The 18,171-nt window shown below is 48.4% G+C and overlaps 1 protein-coding gene and 1 long non-coding RNA gene across 3 annotated transcripts in view; one reads left to right on the top strand and one right to left on the bottom strand.

The window, feature by feature from the left end:
• Positions 1 to 18,171, top strand: part of LOC100122716 — a 162,539-nt gene that overhangs the window by 14,894 nt on the left and 129,474 nt on the right. The gene's annotated exons all lie outside the window — the stretch shown is intronic.
• Positions 7,110 to 9,159, bottom strand: LOC103315487. The gene is made up of 5 exons (XR_511929.4): positions 8,591 to 9,159; positions 7,993 to 8,509; positions 7,832 to 7,905; positions 7,581 to 7,750; positions 7,110 to 7,519 (listed from the first exon to the last, which is right to left on the bottom strand). It is a non-coding gene; the product is annotated as an uncharacterized LOC103315487 (long non-coding RNA).

The following is an 18,171-nucleotide window of genomic DNA, read 5'->3' as shown; positions in this document are numbered from 1 at the left end:
TGTTTTTTTTCGACGGAGAGATTTTAAATTGAAAGATGGAAAAATCAGATATTTTTTCTCGTGCATATCATCGTTCGCTGTGAAAAATACGGCCTCGCACGTACACAAATACGTCGGTTCGGTCACGCGGCCGACGAGTTCGAAATTCGCGCGCTCTTATGAATATTGAAATGGGATTCCTAATTGACTTGGCCTTTTGGAAGCTCGGAAAACAAAGCTGTCGCTAAAAAATTCATGAATTCCAGGAGTGTAAGCGAAGGGAACTCGTTGTAACCCCAAACAAACACGCCAGCCTTTTTCCATTCGTTGTTTCCGAGGACAATCTTTCACCTTCCAAGTTTCCTGTTACTGACCTAGATAAATTAGAGCTACACTTCCGGTGCGCCGTAGCGCGAGTAAATTTCCCGACGTGCACGCAGCTGTAAGAGCGCAGAGAATCCCTTGAAGTGCGCATCAAAATTCAAAATTGGGAAACTAAGCTGGTGGTGGGTACAATGGCGCATATACGTAAGCTCTTTAGCAGAGAGCGGGAGTCGTGCGGCGCGTTATTCCTTTCTCGAGTGCGGCCTCTGCGCGGCGAGAGAGCGGGAATCGCATTGAAATTACCTCGCTGACGTAATTTGCCTGCATCGCGTCTTCGTTCGCGGCGCGCAGAGAGTCACTTTTGCTGCAGTCGTTGGAGAATAGCTGCGAGGCTTATGCGCTAGAGTGGTTTCAGAAGTATATCGCTTATTCTGATGCGTAACGCGCAACGGAAATTCGTTCATATATATAGGAAAAAGAGATGATCGTAAAGCTCGCTAATTTAGCGTCTTCATTCGTCGCGATAAAAAGATACCCGGATGAAAGCCAGCTGTTGGCGCATGAGCTACACCAAAGTCGTCGGACGCGACGACTCAGTCAAAACAATTTCGCGGCCGGAAACCCAGAGCGACTTTTTGGATCGGGTTCAAAATCTCTCTCCCGGCGTCGTCACTGCGAGAATCTCTCGTCCCCGTATCAAAAGAGCGAGTAACCCTACAAAGGCCAATAATCCGAAAGCGTCGTTCCGCTGCTCTCTTGCGGATCGGGGGGAGAGCGAACTACGTCGCAAATGAAATTATGGCCTGGAATTGCATCGGATCGTCCTACCACTATCACTACTACTATACGTTAGCGAGAAAAGGAGAGGGAGAGAGCCATACAACCAGAGACCGAAAGACATTTCACTCGTAAGCAGCTTGGGAGAGAGAGAGAGAGAGAGAGAGAGGAGCAGGCGCCGAGCCGTTTAATTGCTCATCCAATTATCGCTATTGCGCGGCGCCGGCGCCGCCGCCGCTGCGGAATTGGGGCGATAAAAATTTCGCGCGCGATATAACCGAGAGTATCATCGCATACTAATTTTTCTACCTCATTTTTTTCTGTTGCAGGTGAGTCGATGTCTTTGAATAATCCAAGCGTCGAGCGTTTCAGTGTGTTTGGGTAAGCTTCAAGATACGCGTGCACCTTGCGCGCCCGCTACGAAATTCATGCTGTTGGCAGAGGGTCCAACATATCCGGTTGGTTCTCTCATAATTCAATCAGCGACGATCGCTCCTTGAATTCATACACGCCACCGCAGACTCGGTGTGTTACGCAGTCGATTAAAGCGTGGAATACCCGGAGCGAAAAGTTTTTATCCAGTCGTCGTCGATTCCTAACGAGGGCATTAGCCGGAGGATGAAACTTTGATAGCTCGCAGTTAAGCGCGTGAATAGAGAAGTTTGCGTCGATCACAAATCGACTCTCGACGAAAGCTGTCGCCGAAAGCTCGCTTATCAGCGCCTTAATTGTCTCGGCTCGCAACTACGAGCGCGGTGTAGACGGACGGGCGGGGTGGAGAAGGGAAAAAATACGGTCCATTAAAAACGTTGACAGAGCCACCTGACCTCCTTTCTCTCAGCTCCCTCGCGACTCTCTCTCTCTCTCTCTCTCTCTCTCTCTCTCTCTCTCTCCTCGGCCTCTTAATCCACAGCGACGACGACGCAGCTTCGGTCGTATGCTAAAAAAAGGAGAGCCGCCGCCGACCCCTCGTTAAGAAAGAGTTGCCGAGAGGGAGTAGAGCTTGATAAGTTTCGTGCTAGCAGCTATTATTTCGGCTGAAACGGTTATAATTGCTGGAGATTAAAATTATACTCGCTGTCGGCGCTGACGCCGTTAGTGTGAATCTTGAGGGGGAAAAAAGTCGATCCTTTAAGATGCCTCGTAGAGAGTCTAGCGTGTCTGCGGCCGAGTGCGTCGTTTCTGCTGATGCTACCGTGCTGCTGTAGAAGTGCAAAATGCCGTGCTATCATCGTTATTCGGGACCAATATAAACGCGCTTTAATTCCCCGGCATAATGAAATGCCACTCAACGCCGGCAAACATAGAAAAAAAAAAACTCAGCTGAACCCCAGACAAACCGGCTAGACGCGTTCAGACGCGAGCACACAATAGTTCCAAACGCGAGCTCGCCGCTTTCATAATTAAACAGTTGCGCGTTTGTTCCCGTCGCATATTGCCGCGCGGCGCTGCTCTTGACGCGCGCAACGCGTGCAGCAACAGGTGGTCGAGAAGAACAAATCGCGCTCGCGCAGGATAACGACTGCCGCAGTAGCAGCCACTGCTGCGCTACACTCTGCTCTCCCTCCGCTCTTTATTCACGGGTTATTCGATTTCGTCACTGCTTATGCCTGCGCGGCGAGGGATGATTTCGAATCTCCCGCCAATGATGTCGCTCTGGAGTATAACGAAATAAAATAAACACGTGGAAACGAGCTGGTGCGTGCAAAATCTCCAATTAGACGAAACGTAACGAGAGCGTAATTGAGCATCCATGGGGCGGGGAGTGCCTCGAACGCTAAAAAAGATATAATCTGCCTTTTGCGGCCGTTACGCCATGAAGAGGAGGCAGAAACGAGTATAGTGGCGCAGTAGTGTTAGTAGGGCACTTGGCTCAACGGATATACCTATGCGGCGGACTAACGAAGCGTCGGGCTAATCCCGAGCTCAGGGGGGTCCGGATTTTAAAAAGCTCCTCTCTCGCGCGCGCGCAAGCTCTTTTCGCCCCCTTTATTTATACATCGCGCGAGCATTGACTGCGGACGCGCGCGTTTATGTGCGGCGGATTTTTTCCTCTCCCTCGTCTCGATGGGTTCGCTCGCCAGAGCTAATTGGATTATGGCTCTTTCATCTCGTGACTGTTCCCCCACAGTACGACCCGTGTTTCGGCTTTTAGCCCGTGCTTTATTATTTTTAACTCGATCAGGGGCGGATCGAGTCAAACGAGCCAAAGAACGAATGTACAAATATGCGTAAAACGCCGCTAACAATCCCATCGAGATGGGCCGCGGAATAACCGGGCGGACTTAATTCAGCAGACTCGACCGATTCCAGCCGTCATACCGCGCACTTTCTTACTTTCTAATTAACGTCAAGGTAAACAGAGCGGAAGCCGCGGAGCAGCGAGAGCTCTCTTTCTCCTCTTCCGAGCGCGCGCGCGCGCTGCAGAGTAGCATCAGCAATCCGAAAAGAAGAAGCGAGGGAGCAGACGAATGAGCGGCCCGCAGCGGGAATCGCGCTCGAGCAAATTGGAAAATCGCCCTTTCACTAGCCCCGCCGCGTAATTAGATGCGCGAGTTTCCGCCCTTCTGCTCATAGAAAAGTCCGATCTTCTCTCTCTCTTTCTCGAGTGTACGGAGCTCGGAAAATTAATCGAGGAACGCTTCCCGCGGTACGAGTACAGTGGCTCGACTCGTTATACGCGTACACGTGCTATACGTCTTCGAAAAAGGGCAGCGGCGCCCCCTCCGGCAAAACGGTAAATTGGCGAGGGGGGTGAGCGACACTTATATAGGTTATGTAGGCATCCGCGGAGGGACTGAGTATATTTTTCGGAGCTTTCTATTAGAGAGCCGAGCTTTAATAATAAGAGCGAGGGATTATTCTTTCGACGCTCGGAGAGCACTAATGGCAGGAGCCGTAAAAAAGGAAAACTTTCGCGGCCACAAAAGTCACTCTCGGTAATTGCCGAGTTCAAAAGGAGCCGGCCGCAAGCCGTTACGTTTCAAAAGCGTCCCTCGCGCTCTGCTCGCGACACATTTTTCTAAAGTCCCTCTAAATCAGCCGTTAATCCCGTCTACGGCTCCTCCTCTCCTATACACACTCTCCTGCAGCACAACAAAACAAGTATAACACACACACACACACACACACACACTCACAGCGCCGAGCTTTCGCACAAAAGCGGCGGAGCTGCATCGGACCGCACGCCACTCGGCTGTCGCTCGCAGCAATCCGCAATCCTTAAAGAGAATAAAACTCTCGAAGCGAATAACCGAGAAAATTAAGACGCGAGGCCTCTGTAGCTACGAGTCATACTTTTTTATCGCCCGCATAAAAGGGCTCCGGGTTTACTGCTGCTACAGCTACGCGAGGCTGTAAAAAAATTTGCGCGGCCCGAACGAAACAAACTGTTGTGTGTACGGCTACGACTACGAGCGCGGCGGCTGCGTCACCGTCGCGTCATTCGGCAAACTCGAACGACTCCGCAGAGGGTATACACAGTGCGGGATGACCGTAAAATCAGCGCTGGTCGGGACGAGGGAGAGTTTGTCCTCCTTTGTGGTCGGCATCAGCGGGGGACATGCTTGCCAGAAGAGTGCTAAAACCGACGGCGGGTACCGGACGCGGCTCTGTGGCTGCTGGCGAGATTCAATTGCGCTGGACGCGTAAACCGTGTACGTACTTTCTTCGGTCTATACAGCCTGTGACGAAGTTCCGAGAGAGAGAGAGAGAGAGAGAGAGAGAGAGAGAGAGAGAGAGAGAGAGAGAGAGGGGGGGGGGTTTGTCCGCCATTGTCAGCGACGGATTGATTCGCCGGTTTTTGCATAACCTCGAACTTTTGTACGAATCCAAGAAGCAGCGCCCCCTACAATCTCGGAGAGTAGTCACTCGCGGTTTTTTATTTAAAATCGCTCTCGCGAGGCCGTAAAGGCTGCTACGCAGCGGAGCCGTAGTCTTAATGCCCAATCCGAGATGCTGCACTCGAGGAACGAGCTCCTCTCGGCATTAACCCTTGCCGAGAAAGAGGTTAATACCCGGCGGAGAAGGATCGAGTGAAGCCTCGCAGGAGGGGGATCAACGCGTCTCCGAGTCTTCGCGCGAGCTTGCGAGCGCAGCCCTTTGAGTATACAAGCGGGAGATTGATGCTGTGCTCCTGATACGCTTGCCTGCCACCGTACGGCTGACGTTTTTGACCGACGAGACATCGCAATCTGGCCGACGCGCACCCGTTAAACTGCGGCGAATTTCCCTTTTCGATGAGAGAACTGCAGAGACAGAGAGAGAGAGAGAGAGAGAGAGAGAGAGAGAGAGAGGCAATCTTAACAGACAGTTCGCGGAGCCGTTATAAAACCTGCCGTGGCGACAATCGTCGAAGCATTTATGGCAGCAGTAAAACGCACGGTTACTACTACTTGCATACGGGCACAGCAGAGCAGAGCAGAGTCGAAGAAACAAGCAGACGACTCGTCGTCGCCGGAGGCTCTCGGAGAAACGAAAACTCAGCAGCGGCAGCAACAGCAGCGAGCTTTCGTTTTGAAAAAGACGCGAAGCAGCTGCTGCCGGCCAAAGACACCGTAGTGTTCTACGCGGCGGCAGTCATAAACGTCGCTCGAGAGTCGTGCGCGAGCTCTCGAGCCAGCCCCCATCAATCTCTTACTCGAGGACAGCTCGTCGCGCGAGTTATACACAGGAATGAAATCGAGAGGAGGACGCGGAGGAAATTCGTGCCGGCGCACGTCGTAAGCGATTATTTTATCGGGCCCAGGCGATCTGCCAGTAACCACGTACTACTGCGCGCGCAACCCTTTCTCTCTCTCTCTCTCTCTCTCTCTCTCTCTCTCTTGCCGCTGCGCTTCTTCGTTTATCGACAGCTGGCCATCTGCGCTGAGCCGAGGCTCTCGAGACTCTACGTGAGCGCGAGCCCTTTTCCTACATGTGTGTGTGTGTGTGTGTGTGTGTGTGTGGGGGAGACTTCTGCTGCATATGGCCGAGAGCGGGAATAAATGTTTTCGGTCGGAGAATTTTTGGCCGCAGCCGCCGTCGTTTCCCAGGCCAAATCCCCGGCAAGTGCGCCGAATGATTTGTGCTAAGGTCCTCCGGTAATACGTAACCATTTGTTCGCGGATGGAGCGAAGCGAGCGAGCGACTGACTTTGATCCAGTTCGGCTCCTGCTGGGAGTTTAGCGATTTTTTATTCATCCGCGCGTTATATAACGCGACGAACTTCGGATCTCCGAAAGTGTCGCGACTCGCCTTGGTTACACGCGTATACAGCGAGACAGCTCGAATAAAAGAGACGGTGGGGAAGCGGAGCAGCAGCCCCCGATCGAAAGCAATTAAAAGTTGGCGTACGTCTCGTGTTCCTCGCGAGCAAGTCTGGATGCACTTTCTTGTTCGCACACGCGGTCGTTTCGAATCAACCGAGCGTGCGCAGTTTGTCTTTGGCCGAGGGTATTTTTCAGAGACGAGATGTGTGCGCGGGATATCGCCGCAAGGCAGGGAATGGAAAGATTCTCGATTTATCGCTTTGTATTCGGGACGAAACTTTTGTCCTGAGGCATGCGCCCCCCGCTTGCCTCTATACCGCCTCGTAATTTGGCATTTTTCACATTTTTCCAGCGCACTGCGCGCGAAATTACCATAGTAATGGTTTTCTGAATAATATAATCCCTAATTAACGCGCGGCGAGCGTAGATGGAGTCGAGAGCAACGAAATAACTCGATATCACGATTTCAACGAAGTATAACAAGCTTCGTTACTCCGCGGCGCGTTTGAAGGCGCGCGGCGAATTTCCAACGCGTGTAATTTATTTATACGATTCCGGTATGTGTAGTATGTACACCCGCGCAATCCGATAACCGCCACCATGATTCGGCCGGAATTTCGAAATTTTGATTTCGCTCTCTAAATATAATATGTCGTACACTGTTAAAAATCGGTGATTGAAAGTTTTTTCCAATCACGTAATTGAAAATTTCAACCACATCCTACTTAAAAATTCATTGACAATTGTTGAAAATTCAAGTACTTTTTAATAGAATCCTTGTGCGCTTAATAATGATATTGTTGTTTTAATTTCTGTTGGAAACGTGTTTAATAAACACTATTTTTATAAGAGTAATATTTATGTATTGCAGAAAAAGAATACATAGTTCAATAAATAAATATTAAATAAACAGCTTTACACAGTTACTTGCAATTAAATAGCAACGATCTCAAAAAAAGTCAAAATACTTGCTGATTATTAACGGTAGTTCGAATATTTTTATACATTCTCTCGCATGCTTAAATTAAAATCTCACTAATTATCTGGCGTATTAGGTTGTTTTAAAAGAATCCGAAAAGTTAGACAAAGCTTTAGCTAGACTAAACACGGCACTGTTGTAGGATTTTGTGCGTATTTTCTTTCCTGGAGCAGTCTTCGTTCCTATTGGAGGGTTAATTTGCAATAAAATCCTAAAACATAAATGTACCATTTATGTTCAATTTAAGAAATCTACAAATATTATATTTTTACCTTTGAATGTATTCTAGAGTTTTTTCCAAGCCTGCTGGATACTTATAACCAAAAAATATAATAACTGAAGAATGTTAATAAAATTCCATCCGAGAAATCTGAACAGTAGATTACAGTTTTTCCTTCAAGAATGATATTGCAGGTGCTTTCTGAATCGTACAATGTTTTACCTATTTGAAAAAATATATAATTATTATTTCTATTTTTTAAATATATACATTTTATAAAATTAAATAGTGCCTCCTACATACCTCTAATAATCAATCAATACAGGATGATTATTATTCGCGCAGGTTTCCAGAATAGCATCCTCATTAAGTGCGCTCTGTAATTAAAATTTGGAATGATTACTTTTATTGTTACTAAATTAAATTATTGTTGTAACAGATATTAATGTATGTAAATAACTTACATCAACGATTTTGTATAGCAGTTCTATATTTTCTTCAAAGTATAATACTAGAAGCGGAAAAATAATAGCATTTATAGGATAATTATCTTTTCTTGTTTCAGTTGCTTCTTTGCAGTCTTGAATTATATCTTTTAGTTCTTGACTTTTATTTCTTTTCAAAGTATGGCAAGTCTTCAGATACTGTCTTATCGGTTTCACTTTTTTTTTCAAGCGAGTTTTTCCATGTCGTGAGAATACATTTTCCCATCAATTTATCAGCATGTTGTATTAAACATTTGTCGTCCGTTAGAAAAGGCCACTCAGTCATAAGTAAACTAATTTCACCTGTTACGTCATTAATGCTTTTGCGCTGCATTGCATAAGTCTTGTCCATTAACTCCAAAACTTCAGGTTGGCCGTGATCAAGTCTTTCAAAAAGATCTATCAATTTAAGACGTCTTTCTTCTTGACTCTTAATATTTTCGTCTGACGGAAGGTCAGGGGCGTACTGCTGGCGAATGGGTATCCTAACCTCTACCTAATAAATCAAGCGGTTTTATGAGCTACGGGTTCAATAGCTTGAGTTTGTCACTGATTGATTCATTGCAATTATACTTACCGTAATGACATCATTGAATGTAGAACAAAACCAAAAATCCGTTACGAACAAAGCCAAACATGCACTACTTTAAAACGCTGCTGTCGAACTCGCTCGTCCGGTCAGCGGCGGCGGGCGGGCCCGACCGACGCGACATGTCGCAGCGACGACGCGCATGCGCGGTAGCGATGTCGAACCACCTATATCAATGCGTAGAACTGTCACACGGAAAGAAGTAGTGTGAGGCATGCTGAGGGACGGTGCAACTGCGCGAGCGGCGACGCGTGCCCTACCGACTCTTGCGCATCGTTTTTTCTCGTGCAAGCATGCTGAATATCAGTGCATCCCAATACACCGTGTTTAAGAGTATCAAAATCAAGATGCTCAGTCGCGCCGTCTCTCAGCGTGCGTACTTCTTTCCGTGCAGCTATTGCCCGATCCCGTTTGACGATGTTGCTCGAGATGTTATTTTACAATTCATTAATATATAGGTTACGATACACATCATTTTACATTGTTTTTATCATGTCTCATAAGTATTTAAAATGCGAATTGATGCCTAATAAAAGTTGGATACGTCAAAATTTTATAAGTTTTTTCAGTAACATGTACTTGAATTAACTTAGAAAAACCTAGCGCCGAGATATTCAATCAAAAGTTATTGAATTTAGTTTTCGATAACGCAAAATTGAATTTTCAACTACTTATTGTTGTTGAATTTTCAATCAATTTTTAACAGTGTAATGTAATATAATATGACTGAATGGCATATAAATATCAATGGGAATATTATAATACAGGAGAGTTAATTAGCGGCTCTAAATTCGACGGATTAATAACAATGATAATTATATTCTGCCGAAGTAATTGGAATATCGCATTAATACCATCCGATAAAAAAAAAACATTTCCCGCGTGCGCGGCACACAAAGAGACGTACACGCGATCGGCAATAACCCGCGACTGCAAAGGGTTAGAGCTACGGCGATCAATCAAGCGCGAGTATACACGTCACAGCGACGAAACCATTCGAGACCGCATCGCGCTAACGAATTTTGTTTACTCGACGAGGCTCGATCGCTGTATGCGCGACCACTTCGCCGTCGGGATTGGAATATCGTTGTGCGATTCTTAAATTCTCCGGTCGTTTGGTTGCGGTTTTATACAGCCGATATGGATATACCTTCTCGGATAGAATTCAGTCTTCTCCTCTATACACATCGCCCGCATCGTTGTATTAATTTCGCGAATAAAGTCAAGCCCGCCGGGGCGTTTAATTCCCTTCCGAAATAATCAGCAGCTGCAACAACGTCCTCGAGAGCCGGCACACTATACGCGTGACCCTCCTCTCTATACACACTATACGCCACTACGCGCTTGGTGTGAAAACACGGAGGGGTATTAACATGGCCGCCGCCGCCGCCGCCGCCGCAAAATTAATTATGGCATTAATTAACATTCTTCGTCGCGCAAAGTCTGGAGAGCAGCAGCTACGTATAACAGCCGCGCGACTGAAAGAGCTGCCGTCGACGACACTCTTTGTATCCTATAGCTTATTCCCTTCTCTTCTTCCGTACTTCTCGTCGCCGCAGCTTTCGCGAACAACAACAGCTGTGTATACACAGCCACCACCGCCGCCGCCGCGATTATCGACTTGTCGAGTGTGTTATAGCCGAGCTCTATATCGATTGTAATGTGCACTTAGCTCTTTTCCCCTGCCGAGTTATCGGAGGATATAAGCGTTATGATAGAGACGTTAATTCCAAAATGCTAGACTGGAAATATAACAAAACCGCAGCCGAAAGCGTGTAGGAGGGAAAAGAAAGCGAACCGGAAAGTATGAGAGATAAGCTCCTCCGCCAATGAAAAAGCTTCGGGTATACCTCCTGCGTTCGACAGTAGCGAAGTACGTCCGCACACACACACACACACACACACACACACTCGTATCTCGTCGGGCCTTTTGTGCAGTGCCCGGTTAGTTTCCGCCGAGTGTCTAATCGCGCCGCCGGCAAAGTGTCCTACCGAGCAAAAAGAAAGTAAAATCCCGAAAGAGATTCTCGAAAAAATCCCAGCCAGCCGCAAAAGAAATCATAGCAGACACGCAGGTATTGAGAGAACACAGAGCTAGAGCAAAGCCGCAACGAATACACCTCCATTCAATCGCGCGCTCTCGCAGACTTCCCCATCCATCTCGAGAGTATTTCTGCCTGGAATCCTTTCAAGATTTTCCGCCTAATTGGATCACGCTCCTCCTCCTCCTTTTTTTAATTAAACGTCCCCGCGCGCGTATTTATACCTCCGCGCTTTGATCGCGCAAAAATAAGTGGGAGTACACAGGAAGCTATATACGCGCGTCCCATCAAAGCCTCGATTTCTCGCGCCGCGGAGAAACTCCGGCGAGGTCGCGTCTAAAAATTGCAGTCTCTCTATCTCTCTCTCTCTCTCTCTCTCTCTCTCTCTCTCTCTCTCTCTCTTTCGAGAGCGCGTGACGAAGTACGCAAACTACCGGCGCTGTAGTGTGCTCCGTAGAGCGGGAGCAAGGACAGACGGAGAAGAGAGCATGCAATTCCGCGTGCCCTGCAACAATTCGCCTCGGGATTAATGGCGGGTAACCAGGAGATTTCGAGAGATCCTCCTCAAACACGCGTTTCCTCCTCCGCCTCCTCTTTCCGGCTCTTCATATCCTCTATACAGCTATACCAGCGCTGCGCACCGCTCTCTACTCTCTACACCAGCGACGAGAGAGCTGATGCAGTGTATTCCGCTTGTCCGACTCTCTCCCTCCGTTTATTTACGAGGTATTGGTAGATCTGTGCGTATGTGTGTGTGTGTGTGGGGGCGGGAGAGCGCTTAGAGTGAATTTTACCGCGTAATGGCGCGTACGCGCTTTGCGTGCGCTACTGGTGTCCGCGGTAATTGCTCGGAAACGCGAGCTCGTGCCGGTGAGAGAGAGAGAGAGAGAGAGAGAGTATACGCGCCCGAGTCGCTGGAAAATTAGCGCGTCAGCTTCGGAGGCGAGTTTGATGCTTCTTTTTTTGCGATTGACCTGCGGTATCTATTTTTGACGAGTATAGTATAGAGAATAGCGTCGTGTAATCACTCGGCGTGCATCACACTTTCGATTAATCGATCGCGACGCGCGCCGCAGCGTGAATAATAAACCGTCGAAATTTCGTGGCCCGATATAACGAGGATCTATGTGAATTTCGCCTTTTCGTTCGATCACGACGACGACGATAACGATGATGACGGCTTGTCGCTATTGCCCGCGCGATAATACGTTAATGAAGAACTAATTGATAAATGCGGCGTCCTCTGTTTGGCTGTTTGCGCGCATACACGCACGCGGAGTGTATAGAGCGGAGGGCTTCGGGTATTGATTACATTTTCTGGATTACTGTGTCATTAGCCTTTATATAATGGACGCCGTCGTCGCGTGTGCGCGTTTCGTTATCTACCTCTGTCAGTCGTCTGTTGCCGGTGTTGCTCGTTCGTTCGTTTGTTTTTATTTCCGCGCTCTCGCGAGTATGACTTTTCCGATGTTTTAATCCTGGACAATTGACGCGAGCGATGTTTCGAGCTTCGGACGGCGATTATTATCGCTCGCGCGAGAAATTAATTCCTTTTTTTTCCACGAAGATGGACACGGATCAGGATAAAACTCGACGCTCTAGTGTATCGGCGATGATGAAACACGAGCCTTTAACGAGTCGCTGCTGGGTACAAGTGCAAATGGCGTTGTTGGTTCATCGAAAATTTTAAATTAAGCGAACCACCGCGCCGAGGAATAAACCCCCATTTCCCGATAAATCCAGCGGGTTGACACATTGCTGCACTGCGATCCATCATTCTTTCAGCGCCTCGTCGTGTTCTCTGAGGCCTATCATCAAGCCTCATATCAACATCGTCGGTTCCGCTCGCGAATCTCGAGATGAGGTACGGAGTGTATCATCGTCTGTGCGCGAGAGAAATCGAGGTTTGTCAGTGCAACGGGTCCGGCGGCACGTCGCATCCGTCTTTCGCCGCAAAGCCCGGCTCTCTTACGTGATGGATACAAGGGCTCAGCTCCGCGAGACTGTGTGTACTCGATTGCCTCGCTATGCTTCGAGATGCGCGATACAGCCGGGGCGTATAGGTGAGTTCCGTCCGATGCATACCAACGGCGAGCCCGAGTTCGGAATGGATGACGCGAGGCTGGTTCATCTTCCTTCTCTCGATTTTGAGTCCGAGAACGGCCGAGCGAGGGGCGAAATATACTGCGCGGCTGTATCTGGAATTTTCTCCGACTGCTGCGCCGAGTTCTCGTACGCGAGCTGTTTAACGTATATAGTTGAGCTTTTCTACCTCTGGCTCGCGAGCTTTCGTACTTTGCATTATTTTGCCGATACTCCGCGCGCTTTTCTTCTTGAAGCGCGTGCAAAAATAATTGTGATATCGGGTTGGCATCAGTTGGAGAACGCGAATAGACATATATTTAAAGAATGTATACATATTTGAAGACGTACGGCTCGGATCGAAGATTAATTTGACGTTTGAGGAGTTGCGGTTAAAAACGTATTTTTGAATAAGCTGAGAGTTTCGACGGGACGAGCTCTGTCAATTTGCCACTTCACACTGATTCGATTATTCCGAAGCGCATACATACCCGAAAGAGGAGGGCGAACTTTTTCTCCCCCGTCTCAAAGACGAGATCCCTCTCGACGTAACCAAGCCTTGAGAGACCCGGATTGGCAATTAAAGAAGCCGCGCGGGCATCAGCATATCCCAGCAGAGGCGCATTAAGAAGCACTCAAGAAATTAGGCAGCCCCGAGATCGAACTTGACTTTTTCCTCTCGCGCGATTTTTCTTGCTTTTTCTTGGCACACCTTACGCACGGCGCAGCAGGCGCTAAACACAATGAGCTTTCTCTTCTCGGCGTTATTACCCTCGAGTCTTGCGACGACGGCAGCCGGCCCTCGACGCATTGTCTTGGCCTCTCCTCCTCCTCCTCCTCCTCCGACGTCGACGTCGTCATCGAGAGGGGCGAGCTTTTCTATTCTACGCGTGAAGAGATATGCTGCTGCTTCTTCTTCTTGTGACGCGTCGAGGGGACTAGAGGATGCTTGATTTTTCAGCGAGATGGCTTGGCGTGTTTTTTTGATAAACAATTGCGAGGCTTCATTGAGGAGTGAGAGCTGTTTTGTTGTCGGAAGCTTTGTTTCTTTTTACACTGGAATTCACTTCCTGGAATTTAAAGCGCCGACCTCGATCATTTACACGGTTTCCGCAGCAAATGCACAGAGATAAATAAAAAGTGGTATGAAATTAAAAAAAAAAAACATTCAAAAGACACGTATAAAGCTTGCGCCAACAATAGAAAACCGCAAACAGGCGGAGATGCACGCAGCGGTGCTCGTAAAGTATCGGCCGTTGGCCGAGGCTGCTGCTGCTGGCCGTGAAATTTTTACAAGCGCATCCGCCGCCGTCGGACCCGTCGCGTTTTAAATTATGGAGTGCCGGACGTTGCAGCATAGCGCCGACGATACATGTATACACCTCGAGGGTCTATTTACGAGGGTAGTGTTCTCCTGTAATTTTTTAATATTCCATATTTTTGGGTATTTTACCGGCCCCTTCAAGCCTATGTAGGTTAGATTCACAAGATAACGTCAGTATTCGCGTATCGGGACAAGGAATGTAGGTCGCAAACAGAGGTCGATGAGCGATAATCTTTACTATAGGCCCACAAGAGTCAAGAGCTGAGCGCGAGACAAGGAAACATGAACTTTCCTCGCGGAAAAGTTTACAGCGCGTCGCAAGGGAGGAGAAGGACCTTTTATTTGCGCGACAGCGCGCAGCCTCGGGGTGTTGGCTTTTCCGCGGCGAAATTTAAAGGTACGTCGTTTCGTTAAACTGTTCCCTCCAGCCCTTTTCATTTTCCGGCCGCTTGCGCTTCTAATCTTACGATTATTCCGTTCGCTCGGCCGTTCCGAGATTTTCTTCCTACTCCTACTGACGTTCCTTTTTTTACGAGGCTCTCATACACGAATTGTGGCTCCCTATCGCCGATCTTTTTATGGGGCTGTACCGTTGATTAAACGGGGGGAGCTTTTTCCCCCCTGGCTTATTACGAAGCTAATGAACAGGCTGTATTGTGTAACGAACGTGAGTTTTCACGGGAATCAACATCGTTTCGTCGAGAATGTCGGATCACGGTTACGCCAGTACAGCGGTTGCATAGCCATTTATTTCGCAAAAATATTCACGCGGCGCAAAGGATATTCCCCGATTTGCAGAAAAATATCATTTATAACACTTACGCGCGCGGGGGGTAGAAAGCTTCCGCATCGTCACCGTCGCGCGGTGTGTGTAAAATTCAAAAACACATCACAGCCCGCCGCGAGAGCTTTCCGCCGCGGATTACCGAGTTGCAAAAACTAGCGCACGTCAGAGCCGACCGACGTGAAAAAAAGCAAAAAGAAAAAAATAAACGAGTAGAGAGGGAAGGGCTTCCATATCGCTAATCCATTGCCGGCAGTCCAGCCCCGGAACTCGCGTCTGTATTATTTTATTTCGGCTCGACGTCTGCCGGCGGATCTCGTCGCGATTAATCTTGGGCCGATTCGATCTGCCGCCGCCGCAGCAGCCGACGCTTCGGCAAATGATGATTAATGGCTTCCTCGTTCCCGCCGCCGCGAATCGACCGCGAAATCTCTCTTTCATTTCTGGCTACGTGTGTTCTTTCTCCTTCCTCTTCCCTTTTCAATGCGCCTTTCCTCCGATGTTTTATTTCGTTCGTTTCGAGTCTCTGTTTTTCGGAGAGGCTGACGCTAGAGCTAGCGTTGCGTGAATTTTCCGGATTTTCGGCTGTGTTCCACGCATAGCGTCAAACTGCTCTGCATTATTGAAGTGGAACGCGGGAGTTTTGTTTTTGTTGCTTGAGAATAAATGGGTTACCGGGATTTTTCTTCGGTTCTACAATCGACTAACGATGCTGTAACTAGTGCTTCATTTTAATTAAACTGCTGAGCATAAAAATAACGAGTAATTCGATTACACGAGTCTATTCCTTCCATTTCGGTACGGCAGCCGCACTACCGTATGGTTCGATAAAAACGCCGATGACCACTATTTATAAATCCACGTCGAAAAATAAAGAACCGTTCACAGCTCGCTTGGCCAAAGAGGTAGTCGGCAGCAGTCGCTGTACGGAAAGAAGCTCTCCCGCGCCTAATCCGACTTTAAAGTTTCTGTTGTGTCAAGCGGCAAGTTTGACGGCGAAAAGGCGCCAGCTGCCGGCGACACAATGCCGTATCTTTCTCTTCCCCTTTCTCCTCTTGAATTTATCAGCGGCTTAATTATCCAAGTGTGTTTCCCGGGCGCTCAGCTGAAGGCCTATTAATTCGCGACTTCTAATTACCTCTCGTCGCTCCGGAGATTTCTCTCCGGCTATTAATCTGCTATTGCGAAGTTCGCGCCAAGTTATGAATTTTTAACGAGAGCAACTTTGCCGGACCGAAGTTCGGGCTTCTTTTTCACGCGGGCAATATGGCTTGTTTCTTTTGGCCGAGGGTAGAGACGGGATAACAGAGTCGAGGGGCTGTATTAGGCGGTCCCTGTTATTGCGTGTTAATTAGGCGAAAATTCGCGAGAGGAGAGTAGGTACTCGGCAAAGTTTGAGCGTAAAAGTTCCCGAAAGTCGGCCATACGCGGGTAACAATTCTTTGAACCGCTTCGTGTTTAACGAAAATTTTACCGGCGCGAAAATGAAAAAGCGAGAGCCTCGTCTGTCTCAAAGACACAGGAGGGTATGTACGCAGCAGTCTGAGGAAACTCTTGCCCCGGAAAAAGGAAGCAGCGAGACGGATCTCGCAAAATTTCGTAATTGAAATTCTTCGATGAAACTCGCAACGCGCTCCGATACAAAAGAAGCCGCTCAATCGTCGGGGGGCTGCAAAGCTCGCAATCCTCTATCTATCCCTCTCTTCGGCTCCTTTATTAATAAAACTCATCAGAGAGAGAGAGAGAGAGAGAGAGAGAGAGAGAGAGAGAGAGAGAGAGAGAGAGAGAGAGAGTCGATAATTTAATAAAGTGATCGGGCTGCTCAGCGCGCGGCGCGTCGGCTGTATTTTTATAATAGCTCGCTACAAAATCCGTTTTTAATACCGGCGTACACAGCTCTGCAGCGGATAATGGAATTCTTTTCTCGTCTCGGGCCATCGGATATTCAATCTCGGCGGTCTTTACGGCGCAAAATTAGCCGCGCAATTATTGATTGCGAGCGTTGCGTGTATACGGGAAGAGAGCTCGGCCGCTCGCGTAGTCATTCTTAGGATCAAAATTATACCGGAGCGAGGGAGAGAGCGCGCTGGAGGGGCCTTTAAATTTTAAATTTCCCGCCGTTAAGGGCGGCACGAAGGGCTCCTATAAACTTTCGCTTCGGCTCGCGGCAGGAGTCGTTGACTTTTCAATTACCCGCCTCGGTGCGGCGACGCCGGTAATTTTGCAGCTTCTTTTCGCCACGCCGTATTTACACTGCGGCGCGTTGAAAATTCCCCGTCGCGGTTTACGGGAATATTTCTGCGATTGCGCGTTTGAACATTCAAATAGCTCCGCCGTCAATTAAGCGCCGAGAGTCAATATTTCCCCGAGGTCAAAGAAATTCCGCTAAAAGCTCGCGGATTGTTTCAGCTCCCGGTTTGCGCAATAAAACATCTCTTTTCTTTGGTTACAGTCGGCGATTCCTAGCACACACCGCCACAAGGAGGAAAATCTCCCTGTACAGTCAGCTCTCTACGGGCATAATGCCGTCGACTCAATAAAACTCTCCTCGAGATCGTTCGACTCTTAGAGATTCTCTCAGCCGGCGAGATAAATTCTTTATGCGACTCGGCGGCAAAAAAAAAGAACCAGTCCTTCTCTCTGTCGAAAGTTCGCCGTGTGTAATACGGGTTAGCGCGTAAAGCAATTTATGAATCGCCGCTGCTGGAGATCCTCGTAAAAAATGTACGCGGCCGTCGTCCCGAAAAAGAAACTCGGCGAAATCGAGGGGCTCGTAAAAATTGATGGAAGTATATGACGAGCCCTGCGCTCGAATTCGTACCGCTCGTGTGCCCCCATCTCTCTCGCGACCAACGGACAAACTACTGTCTCAATCGGACGATACCGCGCGGATGGGCTTTCCTTTAAACTTTCTTGCGGAAAGTTTTATAAGAGATAGCGAGCTGCGGCGCTACAGCAACGTCCGTGGATGTTAATGCTATTTCCGCTTCGAGTCACGTGAAAATCACATGATTTCATGCGTTGGGACGCGATTAATCGGGCGACATCGAAACGCGCCTCTAATCGTGATTTATCACACGTATGCGGCAAAAACATGTTCCACCTTCCCTCGCTAATTGAAAAGCAAAGGGAAACTCTGTGGCGCGCCGAAGAGAAAAAAAGGAAGGCCCGATCCGAGTCCGGAACCTCTTTAGCTTCATCGCTATTCCGCTGGCGTTCGGTCGATCTGTAAAACGAAGAAGCGAAAGAGAGACGGCGAGAAGGAAGAAGGAAAAAAGGAGCAGCCATTCCTTGTGTATTTACACGGCGCGATCGAGTGACGTTGACGTATCGGTTC

This window comes from Nasonia vitripennis, chromosome 1, assembly GCF_009193385.2.
Source record: "Nasonia vitripennis strain AsymCx chromosome 1, Nvit_psr_1.1, whole genome shotgun sequence".
Taxonomy (NCBI): domain Eukaryota; kingdom Metazoa; phylum Arthropoda; class Insecta; order Hymenoptera; family Pteromalidae; genus Nasonia; species Nasonia vitripennis.
The sequence above is the reverse complement of the archived record's forward strand: the minus strand, read 5'-3'. Positions and strand labels throughout refer to the sequence as shown.